The sequence below is a fragment of the Thermobia domestica genome, chromosome 12 (assembly GCF_964235325.1).
Source record: "Thermobia domestica chromosome 12, izTheDome1.hap1.1, whole genome shotgun sequence".
Classification (NCBI taxonomy): Eukaryota; Metazoa; Arthropoda; class Insecta; order Zygentoma; family Lepismatidae; genus Thermobia; species Thermobia domestica.
In genome coordinates, this window is record NC_137465.1 from 34,861,624 (window position 1) to 34,885,395 (window position 23,772).

Below are 23,772 nucleotides of genomic sequence, written 5' to 3' on the forward strand. Positions count from 1 at the left end.
AACCAAACTGAAAACGAGAAACAAGAACGTCTGAAACGCTATTTGTGTAATTTTGTTCTTATCAGATACGAAGTACAAATAATAAAAAAAAAAAAAGAAACTAACTTGAAAAAGGGAACGTAGAGAAAAAGGAGAAACAAGACATGAAAATAGAAAAGATGAATTGATGTGAAAAAGAACGAAAATCGCGTCAGCTGACAGTCTCCCAGTGGAAACTGTGCAATGACAAAATGAAAGTATGAACGACACTGTTTCTTTGCATAATGGCAGTCACTCGCTGCTCTTGAACAGGAAGGGGGGGGGGGGAAAGATCTGTATGCTTAGACGACAACACGTCTAGCTGATCGTATGCCGTGCAATTCTTATAAATACTTCATTTTTCCTTCTTTGTTTTTTTTTTTTCGGAATTTTTCACAAGAAGATTTTCGTAGTATAGAATTCTGTAGGCGGGACCTTTATTGTCTGATTATACCTTAAAAAAGATTCATTAAATTAATATTTTGTTGTCATATCTTTTCAACAAAAAGGAGAAAAACATAAAAATGAAATTAATCTCAATTTGGAAAGACATAAAGGGGAGTGGAATAAAGAAACTGTTATGACTTTGTGCCACGTGCCTAGTTTTACTATACGTCATCTATTTTCTTTTATTTTTTTTCTCCTATATCTTTGCAAAGAAAAGGTCATTTATAATATTTGTCAACTTGTCATTAATTTTCGAATTTTTCTTCCATCTTCTAAATAATATTTTTAAGAGAATGAGTCAAATCAACATTTCGGCCACATAATTACTTTCTTTTGCAGTTTATTTTATGTTTTAAAGATGGCACTGCCTTTCCATTTAAGGGTGTGAAGTACATCCGCCATTTTTTTCTATTAGTTCATTGATTTATATGAGAAAGTATTTATTTTATTTTCTTTCATTCTATTGAACCATAATTTTAATAGTTTGATTGTAGGCCTACTGTTTTCTTTTCGGATCAACGTAAGTGTCGCTCATCGCTCACTCCATGAAAATTATTTTTTGTTTAAAAATTTAATAATATTAAACAGAATAATGAATATTTAATATTTATACGAGGCACATCCAAAAAGTAAATTTCGACGGGCTGTAAAATGAAAGGCGAACATCAGAAGAAAACGATTTTTCTACTGTTGACTCTGAATATATAACGTACTTTCGAAAATCGTTTTCATCCTTGTTGAGGCATTTGTCATAACGCCGCACCAGCCTTTGTGTGGTTGTGGCAAAGAATTCTGCTACCATTAACTGGAACCAATATATCACAACAGTCTGAAACTCAGTTCCGTTGTCGAATCGCTTCAGGTGGAAATCGTTAGGCCCGAGGTTGGGGCTGAAGGAGTGGTATTATCAAGGATACACCAACCAATCGTGATCGTCCACTACGATGTTTGTCATGCACATTAGTACTAGCTGCTGTGAAATGAAATGAAATCTTAAAGTTTTACGTCCCACGATTATATCGACTAGGCTGAAGGAGACAGTGATGAGGAAAAATGAATGATATGGTGGACTGAAGAAAGTATGAGGAAACTGGAGAGTCCCGAGATAACCCACGCAGACGGTGTTTGTCAACGACAAAGCTCACTTGACGCGAGCTGGAATCGAACCAAGGACCCCATGCACCAGGTGTGAAAACTCTGCCAGTGAGACACTATGCTATGAAATGTGTGCATTATCTTATGACCATACTTTCTTTCACTCATAACATCCAGGCCACACATTTTACACATTTGGAGATGAGAATCGAGGCGAGACGAAAAGTATCGTAAACATTTTTGGCCTTATCTCGATTTTCGAAATAGTATATGCCCATTCTTTAAGGGTGTAGACTACTAAATATTTTTCAAAAGCTAACAATTTTTCTTTTGTCGGTTTTTCGTAAGTGAAAAGAGATAATGAAGTGTAACTTACTTCAGTAATAGATAATGTTATTCTACACCCGAAAATATGAATCGGAAGAATTTTCAGTGTTGCCATCCATAGAAACTACATTGTGATCAGAATTTGAATTACCCAAAAATTTAGATTATGACAGCGACTAGGAAAATGAACTGAACGGCAATTGATGACCTATCATGCTGTCTGTGTTCCTTGTTTATTACTTTTTAAATAATATTTGTATTTTAATTCTACTGATTATTACAAATTATTTATTTTGTGTTCTTTGTTACAAAATAAATACAAATATTATTTAAAAAGCAGGTAACAAGGAACATAGACAGTGTGATAAGTCATCAATTGCCGTTCAGTTCATTTTTCTAGTCGCTGTCATAACCTAGATTTTTAGGTAATTCAAATTCTGGTCAGACTGTAATTTCTATGGATGGCAACACTGAAAACTTTCGATTCTTATTTTCGGGTGTAGAATAACATTATCTCTTACTGAGTTAAGCTACATTTCATTATCTCTTTTTACTTACGAAAAACTAGCCAAAGAAAAATTGTTAGCTTTTGAAAAATATTTAGTAGTCTGCCCCCTTAAGTAACAATTGCTCTGTAGACTTTTTACTATTCGTTATTTTATCCAGACCTTAAATCTCAAGATTTTTTAAAAATACAATTTTTGTTGGTACGTCCAGAAATGCGAACATGATCTAATGCCACAGTGATATACGACAGTTGACGTTCACTTGTTATTATTGTGTTGACATTTTAGAATAGCTGATGCCCTTGTTAAATATCGTTTCAGAAACAATTGAACTACTGTTGTCAGTTAACGTGTCAACAGATGGATCTAGTTCTATTTTAAATTTTAATCGGTTTATTTATTCGTGGATGGATACCTTTTCTGGTAAAATATTATTTTTGAACAGTTCATTTTCTCTTTTTCTGTGTGCGATGAACTGACGTCAGGTTTGCTTTCGCACTTGTCACGACGGTTGTTAAACCTTTTATTCTTGTACATAGTGTTGTAAGTTTTTATTCTATCTTTTCTTGATGATAATTTCCGTCAAACCTCAGATCTTTATTTTCATTGTGACTGACGTCAGAATGGTGTCTATGATTTATTATTTTTTTAAAAAAACAACTCAGAATTGACATTTTTCATCCACTGTTGTATTTTGTTGGTTGTAGGACCTACCCTCGGTAGTCCTAGAATATTACAAAGTAAAGTTATTATAATATAAACTAATTTATATTGATAGTTTCATACTTTAGCATTTTCTTTCAATGATATAAGTTTTTGAGAACTGTATGGATTTAGAAAGATCCACTATCTTCTTTGCACGCAGTCAATCTTTCTTCCTAAAGAGGTTTTCGATATGACAAAGAAGCAGAATCTGCTTCTCTTGTTAGTCTACTGCAGCAAGAATCCTATAGTGACCAGCGCAATCCCCTTCGCTCCACATCTACTTACAACGTACGTACGGACTGCCAGGTAACACCAGTTGCCTGTAGAGAAATCGGTTTCTAGGGTGTGAGTGAAGAGAAAGGCATTGGGGGGTCTCTGGGAATTGTCTGGGTTATTGAGCCTCGTTCCGTAGCGGTTTGCGTCAACGCAATGAAAATTTTCTGTTTTACAGTATTTTGTGATAGTTAGCGTAGCTGTTATAAATACTTGTTTCATTATTTACACTTCGTTACGAAGACTCTTATAGACTGAGGCTCATCCGTTGCCAAACGCCTATTTCAGCGTTTTTTATTATTCGGACAGTTTCTATTTACTCTAGTGAGCAGAGTTACCACCTATCCAATGCAAAATGTAGGGTAAATCTCATAGGGTATATCATATGTAACAAATGAAAGTAGGAACGTACGATCGTTTTCCCGTAATACTAACAAAATAAGTCTTGTTAGTGAAGAGAAAATCATATTTATCTACTTGCTAAAAGGAAGGTGTGTTGTAAGTTTTTTTTTCTTATTTCGGAGACTAGATAATAACTTGGAAACTAAACTATACAGTAATAATAATAATAATAATAATAATAATAATAATAATAATAATAATAATAATAATAATAATAATAATAATAATAATGTAAAGGTCTTATAAAGGTTAGTGGTAGCCCAAGCCATCAAATTAATATACGCCACTGTTTTCACCAGACAACAATGGACAAATTTGATTAGTTATCCATTTACTGACATCATCCAGAAGATATCAGCAGTAGCAATTTAATTGGCTTAACATGAACAAACGTATTCTAGCAACCAATACAAAATACACAAACTCGGCGGGGAAATGCATTAAGACAAGCTATTGAGCCAACCCTAGTTATTGGATCAAACTTTTTTTTTTTTTTTTTTTTTTTTTTTACTAAAAAGATCGCATTTTAGACCAACTCTTGTGGTTACTTGATCAAGGGTGTTTTGACCAAAGGTTTCCACTTTGATCTCTCATTACCCAACATCATACTCGCATTATTTCCATATCACACTCACATCATTTCGATATCCGCTCATTCAGCGTTCCGTACAAAACTTCCTTTAGATATTATGCTCACTTTGTGAGGTTGAGGTCAAGTTAACATGGTTTAGGATTTAGATTTCTGGGCTGTCGGCATCTATGGCCATTTAGCCCGTCACGTACAGTACGTATGAAGGATGACGTTCCTCGGCGATTACAATATCCGAGGAACGGGAAGGACGAAAGAATTGGGGAAGGAAGGAAGCAGCCTGGGACCTATAAGTTAGATACCACCCCAGCATTTGCCTGGTGTGAATGAGGAAAACCCAATAAAACCTCATTCAGGGTGGCTGGCCTGAAAAAGTGTGTTACACTTCCTCGACCGAGTGACCCCGCCGGGAATCGAACTCCGAGGGAAGGGAAGGACGAAAGGATTGGGGAAGGAAGAAAGTAGCCTGAGACTTATAAGCTAGATACCACCCCGGCATTCGCCTGGTATGAATGAGGAAAACCCAACGAAACCTCATTCAGGATGGCTGGTCTGGAAAAGCTTTTTACACTTTTTCAACCAAGAGCCCTCACAGGGAATCGAACCCGGAACCACTTGAGTTAACATGAATTTCGAACTCATGAGTACATCTGTAATTTCGCCCACCTTTGGCTTTGACCAAAAAAGTTTCATGTTTATCACACTTAAGAGATCTACAAGCACATCCCATTTCTACCACACCCCATAAAGACCAAACCTTGCTGGAAAGAAAATGCACGAGGCACTCGGAAATAGTTAATTAAATTCCCCACTGCATTTTCTCGCACCAATAGTCAATCTTCTTGCCACTAAGAATTTGTAACTAAGAGTAGGGAAAAAAATAAAATTAAACAAGAAACTAAAGCTCAACCAAGCCCCTATTCTTTCTCAGAAAATAGATGAAAGTAAAAATAAAAAGAAAGAAAGAAAGAAAGAAAGAAAAAAGGCTCCTATTTAACGTATTTCGCACGCATTTTACACCCTGCCACGCAACTGTACAAAGCTCATTAATCACTACTAAAGATCTTTTCCTGAAACAAACCAAAAAAAAAAAAAAAGAACTTGGCAAAAGTTTATTTCTAAGTTGTTGAATTCGACGGTACAGTGGAAGGGGGAAGAAAAGAAGGAAAGAGGTAAGTGAAGTTGGTTAGAAATTTTAGGGTGGATGGGTGAGTAAGTTGGTTTCGGGGGGAGGAGGGAAGTGGGGGTGGGGGCGATTGTAATATTTCATTATTTCTCTCTCTCATCTTCTTGCTTTCAGTACGTTGGTTCAATCAAAAAAGGAACAGTAGAAGTGAAAATCGATCAACGAGGGGGGGGGGGGACTACGTTAGCAGAGGCGAATGGGTGAAACCTGATGTAACAATACAAAGATCATGGATTTAACACGAAAAGAAGAAAACAAAAGAAGAACAATTATTACAAAGTACATAGCAAAGAAGACCCACTTTTGACAAAGAGTAGTAGAAGTAATTCTCATATCGATATATATGAGAATAAAATTTTTAAATTTATTTTTTATTTTATGTGTGTCTGTGTTGTTTCTAACTTGTTTCGATCGTACAAAATTGAAACTAAGCAAAATGAATAACGTACTAAAACTGTGGTTTATTAAAGCGTTTCTCGGTACGATTAATTTTATCTTGGTACTGAGCATGTATATACGCATATATTCTACAATGCACGGAAAAGATAAAAAAAAAAAAAGCATTAACAGAAAAATCAAGATATTGTATATTCATTTTTACTTTCCCCATTTCTTTTTTCTTAAAAAAAACAGTTTTGAAAACTTTAAGTTTTCGTTCCCTTTCTTTTTTTCTTTTTTCATTTTGCTCGTGCCAAGGATGCTGTGTGTGTGGGTTTACCCGAGATTCTCCCCTTTCCTCGCACTTTCTCTATTCCACCTTTTCATTCATTCTCACCATCACCGTCTATAGCCAACACAGCATAACCGTGGGAAGTAAAACTGAAAGATTTCATGTTATTTTTCTTTTTCTTTCTCTGAAACAATATTTCAGACATTTTTTTTTATCATTCTTTCTATTCTACATATATTTTTTTTATTACACTAGTTAACAAAGGTTTTGTTACATAAAAGGAAATACCTGTTCTTAAAGGAACTTTTTGCGCTGAATTCGAATATGCACTCGGTTTTTCTCCATCACGTACGATTTTCCCGTAACAGAGGGATTTTCGGAAAAATCCCTCAAAAATTTCCCTTTTCGTTTATTTTGCACCCCAAGATCTTGTCCCCTTGCATATACTAACATAGAAATTATACCTAAGTATACTTTGATTCATATTTAACAAACCCTCCAAGTTTCGTAATAATCGCTTTATTCTTTCTAGAGAAATAAATATGTTTGTATTTATACTGTGTGCACTGTTTATTGCACCTTATAGTAATGCTTTCAGATCTCTTAAGTTGAGGTAAAACGTTTTGCTTTATTACCAGAAACACATATATAAAATATAATACAATATAATTTACAAGTGTGACAATTTACAATAAACAATAATACAAATGTACCAAAAGGTCATGGAAAGACAATCAAAACTATCACAATATATGAAACTTCCATTGGGTTACAAAAACGTACACTACTTCCTTATTTTGTAAGAAATGTTGCATTCTCTAACAAGACCCCAACAATAGTCCCCCATCATTGAAGGATCCCATCGTCCCTGGTACCTTTTCTCCATTGCCATTATATCTTGGTGGAATCTTTCCCCCTGTTCGTCGCTGAGAGCACCTAGGTTAGCAGGAAAGAAGCTGAGGTGGGAGTGCAAAAAGTGGATTTTTAAAGACATCCTACAACCCAACTCTTTGTATTTCTGTATCATGTCCAGTACGATTTCTGTGTAACTCTCAGCTTTGTTATTGCCCAGAAAGTTGCGCACAACACACTTAAATGCTGTCCAGGCAGCTAGCTCAGCACTGTTTAACTTGCTGTCAAAGCTATCATCAAGCATTAATTTCCTAATTTGGGGACCAATAAACACTCCCGCTGAAATCTTAGCATCACTCAGGTAAGGGAACTTATCTCGCAAATACTTGAAACCTTCACCAGATGTGTCCATGGCTTTGACAAAGTTTTTCATAAGTCCTAACTTGATATGAAGTGGCGGTAGTAATATCTTATTAGGATCTACCAAAGGAGCGTATTTGACGTTGCATTCTCCAGGTACGTAATTCACTCTAGGTTCTCATTCCTTCACTTCATAATGTTTGTCATCAGCTCGGCTATCCCATAAACATAAAAAACATTGGTACTTCGTGTAACCGCACTGCAGTCCTAATAAAATACCAACTACCTTGAGATCACAACATATTTGCCAACAATGGTCCTTGTAATTTATAAGATTTAGCAAAGTTGACATGGTGTCATAGGATTCCTTAATCTTCACTGAGTGCGCAAGTGGTATAGAAGGTTTTTTATTTCCATTATGTAAAAGGACAGCTTTAAGGCTGACCTTTGACGCGTCGATAAATAACCTCCATTCTTCTGGAACGTAAGGAATTCCTAGCTCCGCCATCAGCCCATTTATATCCGTACATACGCACACATTATCTTGCATTGAGAAATAGCTTGAAAATTGAACATGCCTTTTCCTGTACACTGATATGTTCGTTTCTGCATCCAATAAGTTCCACTGCTGGAGCCTTAATCCCAGAAGTTCCGCCTCTTGTTTTGTCAGGTGAAAATCACGGACTAGGTCATTAAGTTCACATTGCCGGATGAAATGTGGCTCGCGAACACAGTCAGGGATGAACGTTGGATCCTTGGATGTACATGTTGATGTCGATGGTTCATCAAGGTCATGATCATCATCAGAGTCTTTTGGCCATATCTCTTCCCAGTTGGTAGGGGGCTCGGGAAGTGGAAGTTCATCTCCGTGCGGAATAGGTCTAATTGCGGATTTAACGTTGGGATAACTTATTGTGTATTTGCTTTTTTTAGAATGTCCCTTAACTACTGTGAGACAAAAATAATAATCATCCAGGTGGTTGGTGGGTTCTCTCCACACCATTGGTACAGCAAATTTCATGAACCTCCGTTTCCCTTTGGCCCATGCAAGTAAAGTGACGTAGCACGACGCACAAATTATGTTGGGTGCCCAAGTTTTGTCCTGATCTCTTACACGACATCCGAATATATGCTAGTTTCACCGATGGCGTAATGGATTTACACTGTCCTTTAACTACAAACTGGCCACACACATAACAAAAACTATTTGGTGAGTTAACACACGAACGCCGTCCTCTTGACGCCATTGTACTGATCACAAACTAAACTTCTGGTCTTAGTTGGGTATAGTGCCGTTAAGATCAAACATGAAAGCACTCTTAGCAGCAAAGACAACTTTGAAAGTGAAGTAGTGTTAAACCACACGTCAATATAAAAATGTACAAAACTCTCTCACCAGGTGTCAAGAACACAAGAAAGAAAGAAATGCGCGGGGGGAGGGGGGAAACGATACCGTAGTGGAAAATTCAGACTGCATTAGTTCATTGTTGTCAACAATGAGTCTGTATTCCATTCTTTCTTTCTTTTGCATTCTGTTACATTTGATAACAAATATTGATAACCATTTCATGAACAAAACGAAAAAACTTGAAGAATTGTATATATATGTATTAAGATATACATATACTGTACGTTTAAAAAAAATATACGTTGGAAGTACATTTTATTTTTATACACGTTTCTAATTTACAGAGAGCAATACAAGTGTGTTGTTGACTATTGTAAATATTCATTTCTATGTCTGTGTTTGTAGTAATAAAGCAAATCGTTTTTACCCCAACTCAGGAGATCTGAAAGCATTACTATCAGGTGCAATAAACAGTGCACACAGTATACATACAAATATATTTATTTCTCTAGAAAGAACAAAGCGATTTTTACGAAACTTTTAGGGTTTATTAAATATAAATCAAGGTATACTTAGGTATAATTTCTATGTTACTATATGTAAGGGGACAGGAGCTAGGGGAATAAAATATCTGAAAAAGGGAAATTTTTGAGGGAATTTCCCGAAAATCCCTCTGTTACGGGAAAACTGTACGTGATGGAGAGAAACCGAGTGCTTATTCGAATTCAGCGCAAAAAGTTCCTTTAAGATCAGGTGATTTTTCTCATGTAACAAACAAAAAGTTTAAATTTAACTAGTGTTATTTTTTTTTGTTAAAAAATATATTTTAAATGAAGTATCAATTTAAGGTAGTGCTTTTAGATTATGTTTAAAAATCTACACAATGAATTTCAGTTGTAGTAAGTTGTATACGGTTATCAAAAATCCGGATGCATAGGCCAACTACGTTATGAGTAAAGAAAAACGAAAAAGTGAAAAGAGTTTTATATTGTTGGAAATTGGTGGTTTTCAGTCTATTTGGTTATTTACAGCTATTTACTACATTTAATTGTTCTTTTTAAATGAATTTACAAAACTATTCGCATTTGGTAAATATACGTGTAAAAATAAAAACTGCATTAAGCATGGACTATATGTACGCTGTTAACAGGATATTAGCAACGTGGAAAAGTGGACGTTACTTTTCCAGACTATACAGAGGCTACATACACAACGTATGCACGGTATGTCAAAGCCTCATTTCACTAGTTTTATATTGGTCCTTTTTCATTTTAATATTTTCTCATCTACAACGATCAATTTTGTAGTAACACACTAAACTTTGTACCGGAAGGACGTATGCAACAATTCTATTTCTGTGTGCAACAATTGTGATGCTAATAGTGAGAATTGAATTTTACACGAAATTAACTAGTCGTTCATCTTCCACTAAAATGTATGGCTTCCCACAACTTTCTACTCTTGGCTACGCTTCTCATTATTTCATATTTCCTCTACTTCGTATACGTACGCCCAAACACAACGCCACGTTGATAACGCTCCCAGACGTGTTGAATACTTTCAACGCTCAGCTAGCACGTCCCTCTTACGCGTTCAAAACATTTGTATAATCTGCCCAAATGTATAGCCATTGCCTCAATCGACCGGCGTTAACGTTGAGTTCGTTGCGTCCATGTAGTCAAAGCCTTAGGGTAAGTCCCGCGTTGTTCAAAACAGAAGACAGTTCTGTATGCAAGGAGGCCATGTGTATTTCATTGAAACAAGAATAACGCCCCAAGCCCAATAAGAATAATCTAGTGCACTCTGGCCTCTCAAAATTTCTCTTCACTTCAATCCAGTAAATATTAGAGAAGGTAATTACCAATAAGACTTACCAATATTATTCTCTTAGTTTAATCCATTTCAATATCTTATCACAGATTCAAGTACCAATCAATTTAAATATTTCAAATAACTTAACACTGCATTTTTAAACATAATTGATTCCCAATAACAGAACGCCACGAGTAAATATTCTAACGCAGTTTCTCGTGAAATGCCCATGTCTCGAACAACTCAATATTAGTTATAAACTTACTTATGTGGAAGAAACAGAATGTTTAAAGCTAACAATCTAAAAACAAGTACTTATTAGCTAAACGCTGAAGTATCAAACCACTCAGTTGTTTTAAAAATAAATATTTTTAATATATCGTAAGTTATTAGAAAAAAACATAAATATTATAGAAGTAATAATTATAGCTTTGAATCTAGAATTGTGAAAATTAAATTATTCATCTTATTTTCTTAATGCCATCTTATTTAATTTTAATGATAGTTATGATAACGATAGAAAACCCATGGAAAGACGTTGTCCATCTCAAACTGACATGGCCTCGGATCGAACAAATGAGCCCCTGCGTCAGAGAAGAGAGCTCTGCTATTGAGCCACCGTGTCATAGCAGAACCAGAGGCAACCTACAAGCGCATTTACAAGTGATATAAACTGAACTTGAAGCCGGACTCTTTTCACCAAAGGAAAATGTTGAAATATTAAATTACCGTAATGTTTTCCAGCTGCTTTCAAGGTCAAATGGATAAAAATACATATTGATAATGTCACTTAAGATTCAATAAAATCTTTTTGATAGATGAAGAGACATATTTTTGTGTGCTAGTGTAAAAGATACATTGAGTTTTTTTTGTCTTTACAGAGAAAAAAAATCCAGTTCATAGATTTATTTCTTATCAAACAACAATACTCTATGGTTGAAACTAACATTTACAAGGTCTCGGTTGAGTTTTATTACTAACATTATGCACCAAATTACCATACTTTAAAAAGTAGCTAGAGAATTATCAAACAGATAAGGAAATAGAAAGTAAAATTGCTTCATTACCAAATCTGAGAAGGTCAAAAGCCGCGTGCACAGAGTTACGTACTATTTATGATCAAGTTAGCGTACATGAAATGGCACGTGGAGATCATTATCATTAAAAATTCAAGGAAGAACTTTCATTTCTGGATTATAAATAATAAAAATTAAAAAAAATCTTCACTGAATATGTGACAAAAGAAAATAAAACTACAAAAGAATATACAATTTTGTTTGGTTAGAAATTCTGGTTTTTCACATAAACTTAAAAGAAAGATTCAAGAAAAGCATCAACGTACCTTGTATAGCTTACGTTGTATATAAGTGATAATGTAACAAAAGCTTAAATTAGGAACAAAAGTAGGATCTCCGATTGATTTGACTAATTTATTTGTTTTGATTATTCAAAACTTTTCCACGTTCTTGCACGTGTCCTTTTAGGTCATATTCCAGACATAACAACACACCACAGCAGACAGAAATTCTTCACAAAGGATTACGACGAGAAACTACTATTTTTCGCAACATTGAGTCAAACATTTTTTTTATGAATAAGACAAACAATATTTTGTAGAAACTGTAGCAGTAGATATGGTGTATTCAATATGCCTCTAGAGTCTGTCTATATACATATTTTTCTCACGTCAAAGCAAGAAAAAAAAGGAAATCTTTCAGTTTAACACCCCACCATTATATCCTTTAGGCTAAAGGAGATGGATGATCAAGGCAAGTGAATAATAATGGAAGAATTTGTGGAATAAAAGCTTACGAAAAAACGGAAGTATATCCCGAGAAAACCCACGGACCACTACTTACTTGGTAGGGAATCGAACAAGGGACCCCATGCACAAGAGGTAAGCGCTCTACAACTGAGCCACCCCTTATCAAAACAAAAGAAAAGTTTATCTTTCAATTGCCTCTTCATGGGCGAATTGCTAGGTCGCGTGGTCCTGGGTTTATTTTCTGGTGCGTTGTACACCTTTTGGATGCAAACCTTAAGGTTCCTGTGAACTCCCCCTTGTCCGAGCACTTCGCCTTTTCGCCACCAGATGCTCACTTTTTCATTTAGCAATCACTGCTGGTACCTCTACTGGGAAGAACTGAAAGATCGTACCGCTCAGTTTGAATGTGTCCAGGATATCCACACTTGAAGTGGGCGGGGAGAGGAATCCAACAGTTTTTTTTTTCGTGCACCTGCAGTCAGTCAGAGTCTATTTATACAAGCCGTGTTGTTCAGCCGCAGGGCAAAACCTCACCCATTGATGAGTAACATAAATCTTTTCTTTTTGCAGGTAGGAATAGAGTTTTGTACGAAAAACGGGAATTAGGTTGCAGAGAACGTCATTCACATCGCGTTGACAAATTATCTTTCGTACGTTTATCACATGAAACTCTTTTCTTTTTTGATTATTACCTAAATGGTTCTTTGTATACAGAAAACAGACAAACAATACTAATATTTTCTTACATATCAGTATTGTATGATTTTTTTTTCTGAAGTGTATGATGCATGAAAAATGGACAAAATGAATTTTGACTTTTCTATTTGTCCCTATCCTTCTGAGTAGAGAGAATGATGTGGCGCAACTAAAGGGCCTGCAGGGCCCGCAACATTAAGAGGCCCAGAACAGAAAGAGGCCCATTTCAGTTTCGAAGTTAAACTTTATAATGTTAAGATGTTAAAAATTATGTGATGTTCCAACTATATCTCATTTTTACATATGAAGACGGTAACACCTGAGCGATTATTTAGTAAATTAAATGCCAACAAAACTTTTACTGACCAGCGAAAACATTATGACCACTCGCTACTTTTTGAACGAAATCATCGGGCTGAGATAAGAGCTACAAGGCATAACACAACCGCGCGCCAAACACGACAAGAATCTCACTCGATTAGTCAGTGTGATGCTTGTGCCTTGAATGGGGAAGGGCGACGATATATCAGGGTGACTAAGTGGCTGGGAGCTTCATTTCGGAAACAACGCGACTTGTCGAGTTTTCGCGATCTGCCGTGCTTATGTATTTCAAAGATGGGAAAAGAACAGTGAAACCAGCATCGAACCAAACAACAAAAAGTGGGACGACCACACCTCATCAAAAATGTCGGATGTCGTAGACTCTCGAATTTGGTATAGCAGAATAGACGAAAACTATAGCACAATATAATAATAATAATAATAATAATAATAATAATAATAATAATAATAATAATAATAATAATAATAATAATGATAATGATAATAATAATGTGCATTTTTTGCATATGAGCAAGTTGTGACTCACTAGATAGAACATAGAAAGTCAAAACTGTTCTCTGGAAATTTTACGTGACTCATGAATGTGGAAAGAGGGTTCCGTTAACATTTTTGCGGGGAGGCCCATTCGTCCTTACTTACGCTACTGAGAGAATGTAAGGTAAAATAATAACACCAATATATATATATATATATATATATATATATATATATATATATATATATATATATATATATATATATATATATATATAGATAGATAGATAGATAGATAATCCTGGCGCAACAGTCCCTTGTGATCTGAGCCTGCAGCGGGTTTATGTTAGTAGTAAGCACAACCACACCCAACGTCGCCGGCTGTCTAGATTGAAGTTCGCTATCTTTTAGTTTCCCAACTTTTCTCTCGATATTTGGTCAACACAGAAATGTTTGAGTGCCACACCGGGAATTAATCCCTGGACGATGCACACCGTATCACTTTCGCTAATCATTTGGTAAAATTCAGGTTAGGGTGGTACTGAATTAATTTTGGAATATGCCATTTCTCATAAGGTAAAGTTCAAAAGTATTGTGACATAATTAAAAAGCTCATTATCAACCACGTATTCTTGCCTCTAATATTTCTAAAAGTTTTCGAGTTATGTGTCAAAAATGGTTGAAACACTTGAAGTTAGTTTAGTAACTTGAAGAAGATAGTGGACTTATACATACATGATTAGAATTGCTCCAATTTTTATTTTTATTCTTCTTTCTCGTAAAGAAATACAAAATCATAATTTCAACCATTTTGGTACATTTTTCATAATTTGAAGCGCGAACAGCCGGTTTCTTTCCTTACGTTTTGAACTTGGGATTTATATTCTTCTTGTCACTTATCGTGAAAGTCATATAATAACATGGGTCACAAAGCTAGAATATCTTATGCGACAGAGGTAATGACAATTTTTGTCATTTCATCTCTCAAGATCTGTTAAATTTGACATTTATTGAATGATATCGGTTTTATAATACGAATAAATTTTTCGCAATAAGGTGCGTATAGTGGTCGTAAGAAATGTCAAAAGCTACCACTGACCTTTATAGTTTGACTCATGCTTTTTCGATCATGGTATTCCTCTTAAATTTTGCAAAGGACAGTATCATTTTAATTATCTTAACCTAATTTCCTAAAGCATCTCATTCGTACGCTAAAAGAAAGATTTCTATTTTTTATGTATAAGAATTCAGGGGATGCAAATTTATTCAAAATTCCTTTACAATTAAAGCCGCCTACACAGATATTCCTTCGAGATTTCTGTATTTTGAAAACAATTCACGATTTCAGTTCTTTGTATTTACTTGTTTCCATGTTTATTTATATCAATACTGTATGATCAGTTCCCAGAATTATTTTAGTTCCCCGGTAAATCCATTTATAACAAGCTCCAAATACTGCTACAATTTTAATGTGGTTTCAGGAGAATCTGCATATCTCATCCTTTTGTTACTCTCTATATATTCATCTACTACGTAAACAAACATCAGTGAAAGAAAGAGGCTGAGAGCTAACATGTGCTCCGTGAGGAACGTTGTCATACCTTGCACTGATATATCTAGAGAGTCTATTGTTGCCACGAGACGAAACGAGACAAGACGAGACTTCTGGCTGTGTCGTCTCGTCTAGAAAAGATGTGTCCGTCTCGTCTCGTATCGAATGGTTCTGTCTCGTCTCGTGGCAACACCAGAAAGGCTGAGGCCCACAAAAGAGCTGTTAAACCAAGTGGTTAAAATTATAGCTTTTAACCTAGTTTGGTTAACAGAGCACAACACAAAACACGACTGCAATCCTCCAGCAACGACTGCTTAGTTTCGACTGAACCCGTAATTACTTCGATAGGAACATTTGTCAATACCGTCAGTACAGACGAAAGGCAAGATTTCCCCATTTATTCTGATATCCTTTTTTCAGAACCCCTGGCGCCACTTCAACAAATAAGGAGGCCTATGTAACTTTCCCATTTAAAAAATGGTTTATCTTCGAATAACAGCATAAAAGGATAAAAAAGATAAATTTTATTGTCAAATCAGAATCTTTTTCGAAACTCAGTGTCGAGAAAGGCTGACACGTTTCTGTCTTGGTTCGGAACGAGAAAGACCATGAAACAATAGTTAGTTACTGATAAAATTGCCACTTCCACGCATACTTGTACTTCTATTAAAGGATTTTTATACGTAGATATCTCCACCAGCCCCCGGAATAAAATCTTCTGAAACACTGATCTCAATGAACGCTTTACATTGTATTTGAATCTGGAGCACTATCACAAAATAATTAAACTTGAATCTATTGAAAAATGGAAGTGAAAGCTGTTTGTAAGAATCATTTTTAAAAAGTGCTTTAGGTATTCCCTGTTCTTTGTAGGGTTTGAAACGTTGAATCATTTGGATCATTTGAAATAATAAAAGATGGTATACATTTCGAAGGCAAATAATTTATTCCGAGTTAATAAATTTTTAAGCAAATTCAGAAACTGTGTTTGTATTTTTCGAGACACGAGACAAGACGTTTTACGAAACGTTTCGTATTGTATCGTGTCTCGCTTCAAAGAGTCCTGTCTCGTCTCGTTGCAACACTAAGAGAGTCTTACGCATTAACTTTCCAAGAAAATGAGCTAGAAACTTGAAAAGCACATTCAGTCAATTGTTATCATAGAATATACTATGGGCATAGCCGCTGATGTGTAGAAGGTGACACAGGCGGAATTTGTTTTTGGCGAGTTGGAGCCGTTGGGCTGTATTATTTGGATTGGAAACATTGGTTCAAAAATATTTTACATTTAGCATACATACATATACACATATCATACGCACACACACACAAATACGTACATGTGTGTTACATATACTTTAATTAATGTGTGGATCTAAGGACAAGGTCCGGTTCGCCCACCCAAAAACCGCCTCTGGGAGGTGGATTGGAAGCGCACCCCTAAAACATAGAATTATGCTAATCGTAATCTTCTGAGATAGACTACCCCCGAGGAATAAGTAAATAAATAAAAATAGTTTATTAATGTTTATCTTCCGTATACGATTAATTGAAAAATTTTAGTGTCGCAACAATGAGAGCCATATACAGGTGATCCGGCGTTCCTGGCGGAACTTCCCTAGTTGCGGACAAAATTTCATACTATAAACTCTTTTCGGTTCTCTCCCTCACGGTAGTTTTTTTTTTTTTTTTTTTTTTTATCTATTATTTACTCCCTTGGAGTAACTGTTGCTCTGTATTTTCACGGGCTTGCAACCGTCAGAATAAATATCTTGGCTGCCTTCCCAGCAGTGACGACGCCAGCTGTAAGTTCCTAGGGGGGCAAAGGAGGGGCAGATACATTTTCGAGGGGGCGGCTATTTTCCACACCAAAAGCCATTTATTATGTTTGACTTACTTTACATTGTGTATTTCGATGTTGTTTTTATATTAGGCCTATATGATAAACTTATTTCAAGTAAAATTTCTAACTAACAAATAAGTAACGTCTCCATATGAAATATTTTTCAATGTAACTTTTGAAACCTAAATTGAATTACTTTCGCGTTTGCTACAAGTAACAAATTCGTCTAGTTCTATATGCTACGTATATATATATATATATATATATATATATATATATATATATATATATATATATATATATATATATATATATATAATTTACTAGGGGCTTCTGAAAATCTCGTAATCCAACCTAGAAGGGGTGTAGGTAGTAGGTAGAAAGATGAAACTGTAGTTTTGAAAAACATGTTTTCAACAAATTTTCATATTAATAATGAAAACAAATTTTCATATTAATAATGAAATTCTTATTGCTTTCTCAGGCCTCTGAAGTGATTATGTGTGTCCAAACCGCGAATTTCACGAACATCCAGATCACAACTATTATAACATTTTTGTTCCACCAAGGATAGTCACCAAAGTAAATTAATGAGAAAATCAGTAAAACACTACGGGACTCTCCTCCATTATATACAGTGGTGAAGAAGTGATGGCTTAGTTCAAACGTGGCTGTTTCTCAACAAATTATGCTTTACATCCAGGATGACTTTACATCGAGTGACTGTTCCCGTAATCATGGATGCAATTTGTGACATTTTTCTTGAAAATTGCAGCATTTCAGCTAGTGGTAGATATAACCTGGGTCCGGGGTTCCTACGCCACCCCAGTTTTTGACTGACAAAAAGAATTTAAGCTATTACGTATTTATACACTTTTTAAAGTGTATAATAAACTCACGATATACTTATTATAGTCTGAGATCTGGCTGCAAACCCCTTCCCCAGTTTTTACCGTCTCAGTAAAACTTGTGTCAGAGATTGTGGGCATTTCTTTGGAACGCGTCGGTAGTATAATTCAGAATGGCTTGAGTATGCGCAAGTTCTTGACACAATGGGTTCCCAAAAAATCTGTCAGGAGAATAAAAGAGTGACGACATTAAGAGAAGTTTTCTTCCAATTTGAATGTAATGCTGATCATTTCGCTCACGAATAGTAACCATGAACGAAATATGGTTGTACCATTATGATCCTGAAACGAAACAACAGTCAATGGAGTAGTAGCACTCATTTCTCCCTCGCCCCAAGAAGTTCAAGACACAGAAGTAGGTTGAAAAACTGTTTGCAACATTCTTCTGGGATAAGTATGGAGTCGTACTCATAGACTACCTCCGCAAAAGTCAGATATTTAATCCAGAATCTCTACATTACTCACAAAACTGAAAGAAAAATTCAAAGTTCAACACCGCGGAAAATGAAAAGAAAGGAATTGCGTTCCTTTAAGAAAATACACCTGTCCATCGAACCCCTGCGAACACAATTAGCATTGCATAATCTAGGATTTCAATGTCTAGATCATCATCCTTATTCCCCAGATTTAGCTCCATCTAACTATTGCCTGTATTTATTTCCCAAACTTGATCTGATTGAACTTTAGATCTGATAAGGGTAGTGTTACGAACAGTGGTGCAAGGAAGTCTCCAGATCTATTTAACTTCTGCAAAACTGGAGCACTGTACAAGGTAGTATATTGACTCTCGGGGGAAGTGTAGAAGAAGTAAAACTTCACCATTCCACGTGCACTCCTGGGTTGGGCTACGAATTTTTCAGCAGCTCCACGTACATTTCTAGTCAATATGGTAGACGTCATGTCAGTACTTTGAAACAAAATAAGTAACGGAGCACTAGTGCATACCAATTACTAACTAAGGATCAACACTCTGACAATACGTTTTATTGGGAGCTAAATAAATAACGATTTAATTCCATACATTTATTATTATTATCATTTGCAGGAAGGGAAAACACAACTTTTTTCCTTCAAAAAATTAAGCCCTGGTAGTCGCAAATTAAGCTGTTATAAGACCATCCTCCGAATATTGAAAGCCGAGAATAATGTTTCAGGAAATAGAAGTATAGATCCTTTAAATAAAACAAAATATGAAACTGAAAACTTCAAAACTGGATAAATACAAACAAGTTATGTAATTGGTTTTACCTTTCTTTTGTTTCTAATCGAAGTTGATCCAATGAGAAGAAAACAAGTCGACCAAATCTACTATTGTTCGCTAGGCACAATAATTAAAATTCATAAGAAAGAACTGTAACTAAAATTTACCGGAAAAGGCGCTAAATTAAAAAACAGAAATATGCCTATATACCCAGACGCTCAAAGAAGAAAGCTTGAGGACTAATCTGCCACATAATAAATGTATAGTATAGATAGTACGATCTGACAATGAGATTGGTTATGATACTGATATAAAATACTATATGTAGAATGTTTTATGATTGTAGGAGTCTGGGGGGGCAGTCTGGATGGCAGTAGTAGCCACCAGGGGGGCGCTCGCCCCCCTTGCCCCCCCCTCTGGCGTCGTCACTGCTTCCCAGCTACCCAATCAGCATACAATAGATACATGCAATAACAATCAAATCCCACACAAACTACTCTACCCATCAAATATTTTAACATGGAAAGTTCTTTTACGCAACGTATTTCGTTTGTTTAAAATGGAATAGACCTAAATACATCTTTTTTTTAATGTTCTTCTGGAGATTCGATAGCGAGACCGCTCACATCAAAAAATGAGAGAATTAGTGCTCTGACAATCTGGTAGAAATACAACATGCCATATGTACATTACTGTGATTACATTGCTATTTATTTAATGATTATTTTGCTTAGAGTTTTCTTACTCTCCAGGGTACTCTTCAAGGATATACAATTACTCTTCACTTATGTCGCGAAAAAATATTCAGCTTGCAAATTTATTTCGAGAACTTCTCATTCCCTAATACATGTTTATACTCTCAATTTGTGCGTACAACCGACAAACTTACACAGAATCTCAACAGAGTTCAAATGTGAGGTGTCTGCTGTGAAACAAAGGTCAGTTATATGGGAGGGGATTTTAGAGTGCAACTCTAGGAACGCTGTGGGCTTTTAGAGTGTAATTCTAGGAACGCTGTAGGGGGCCATCCCGCTCCACCTGAGACAAGAAAAAAAAAAAGAATGAAAAGAAATTTGGCGGCACACAACTAATTCACACTGGTTACAAAGAAGGCACAACAAAGTTCTGAATTAAATATGTTTATGTTTTTGCACTATTCCATTTTCCGAACAATAACATTTACCGATGACTTGTTAGCCCCTCCACCACAGCCACCATAAAAACAAATTCAATCGGAATTTGGCCAGCTCGTTTGATCACGAATAATTATCGTTTGATCCCAAGCATAATGACGTATTACACACAATTTGGCTAGGGCTTGTTAGCCCTTGATAATCGGCATGTACCATTCCATAGACAATCGTAAATAGGTAAGCAAAGTTTCGTCAGTTTCTGGTAGAAAGTATGACAGATAAAGTTAATTGTTTATTTAACAATGGTGGCCTCTAACAATGAAACTAACAACAACAACTGAAATCGACAAGTACCATTTCATAGATAACTCAGTGGTAATCCGATGGGTGTGCCAAGTTTGGTCAGTTTCTGGTACAAAATATAGCAAAGTTGATTCTTTGTTTAACGATGGTGGCCTTCAACAATGAAACTAACAACAATATGTGGAATCAACACGTACTATTTCCTAGATATTTCAATCTTAAATGGGTGTGCAAAGTTTGGTTAGTTTGTGGTAGAAAGTATGTAAGATAAAGTTGATTGTTTATTTAACAAAGAAAAAATCCAAAGATTGTTTATTTAACAATGGTGATCTTCAACAATGAAACAAAAACAATATGTGAAATCGACACATACCATTCCATAGATATTTCAATCTTAAATGGGTATGCAAAGTTTGGCCAGTTTCTGCTAAAAAGTATGGCTGATAAAGATGATTGTTTATTTAATAATGGTTTCCTCTAACAAGAAAACTAACAACAATATGTGAAATCGACACGTACCATTCCATAGACATCTTAATCGCAAATGAGTGTGCCAAGTTTGGTTAGTTTGTGGTAGAAAGTATGGCAGGTAAAGTTGTTTGTTTATTTAACAATTTAGAAATCCAAATCCATCGATTGTGTATTTAACAATGGTGGTCTTCAGCAACAAAACTAACAACAATACATGAAATCGACACGTAGCATTCATTAGATATTTAAAACTTAAATTTGTGTGCAAAATTTCGTCAGTTTCTGGTAGAACGTATGACAAAGTTAATTGTTTATTTAACAATGGTAGCCTATAACAATGAAACTAACAACAATTTGTGAAATCGGCAGGTACCATTCCCTAGATATCTCAGTTGTAATCCGATGGGTATGCCAAGTTTGGTCAGTTGGTGGTAGAAAGTGTGGCAGATAAAGTTGATTGTATATTTAACAATGGTGGCCTTCAACAATGAAACTAACAACACTATGTGCAATCCACACATACCATTCCCTAGATATCTCAATCTTAAATGGGTGTGCAAAGTTTCTTCACTTTCTGGTAGAAAGTACGGCAGATAAAGTTGATTGTTTACTTAACAACGGTGGCCTTCAACAATGAAACTAACAACAATATGTGGAATCAACACGTACTATTTCCTAGATATCTCAATCGTAAATGAGTGTGCCAAGTTTGATTAGTTTGTGGCAGAAAATATGACAGATAAAGTTGACTGTATATTTAATAATGGAGAAATCCAACGATTGTGTATTTAACAATGGTGGTCTTCAACAATGAAACTAACAACAATATGTGGAATCCACACGTACCATTGCCTAGATATTTCAATCTTAAATGGGTGTGCCAAGTTTGGCCAGTTTGTGGTAGAACGTATGGCAGATAAAGTTGATTGTTCATTTAACAATGGTGGCCTCTAACAATGAAAGTAACAACAATAAGTGAAATCAACACGCACCATTCCATAGATATCTCAATCGTAAATGAGTGTGCCAAGTTTGGTTAGTTTGTGGTAGAAAATAATACAGATAAAGTTGACTGTATATTTAATAATGGAGAAATCCAACCATTGTTTATATAACAATGGTGGCCTTCAATAATGAAACTAACAACAATATGTGAAATCGACACATAGCATTCCCTAGATATTTTAGCTTTAAATGGGTGTGCAAAGTTTGGTCAGTTTGTGGTAGAACGTATGGCCGTTAAAGTTGATTGTTTATTTAACAATGGTGGCCTCTAACAATGAAACTAACAACAATATGTAAAATTGACACATACCATTCTCTAGATATTTCAATCTTAAATGGGTGTGCAAAGTTTGGTCAGTTTCTGTTAAAAAGTGTGGCACATAAAGTTGATTTTTTATTTAACAATGGTGGCCTCTAACAATGAAACTAACAAAAATAAGTGAAATCGACACGTACCGTTTCATAGATATCTCAGTAAATGAGTGCGCCAAATTTGATTAGTTTTTGGTAGAAAGAGTGTAAGATAAAGTTGATTGTTTATGTAACAATTTAGAAAACCAAAGATTGTTTATTTAACAATGGTGGCCTTCAACAATGAAAGAACAACAATATGTGAAATCGACACATACCATTCCATAGATATCTCAATCGTTCATAAGTGTGAAAAGTTTGCTTAGTTTGTGGTTGAAATTATGACAGATAAAGTTAATCGTTTATTTAACAATAGAGAAATCCAACGAATGTTTATTTAACAATGGTGATCTTCAACAATGAAACTAACAACAATATGAGAAAACGACACATATCTTTCCCTAGATATTTTAATCGTAAATGTGTGTGCAAGGTTTGGCCAGTTCCTGGTAGGAAGTATGGCAGATAAAGTTGATTGTTCATTTAACAATGGTGGCCTCTAACAATGAAAGTAACAACAATAGGTGAAATCGACACGTACCATTCCATTGATATCTCAATCGTAAATGAGTGTGACAAGCTTGGTTAGTTTGTGATAGAAAGTATGGCAGATAAAGTTGATTGTTTATCTAACAATGGAGAATTCCAACGATTGTTTATTTAACAATGGCGGCCTCGAACAATGAAACTAACAACAATATGTGAAATCGGCAGGTACCATTCCCTAGATATCTCAGTTGTAATCCGATGGGTATGCCAAGTTTGGTCAGTTGGTGGTAGAAAGTGTGGCAAATAAAGTTGATTGTATATTTAACAATGGTGGCTTTCAACAATGAAACTAACAACACTATGTGCAATCCACACGTACCATTCCCTAGATATCTCAATCTTAAATGGGTGTGCAAAGTTTCTTCACTTTCTGGTAGAAAGTACGGCAGATAAAGTTGATTGTTTACTTAACAACGGTGGCCTTCAACAATGAAACTAACAACAATATGTGGAATCAACACGTACTATTTCCTAGATATCTCAATCGTAAATGAGTGTGCCAAGTTTGGTTAGTTTGTGGCAGAAAATA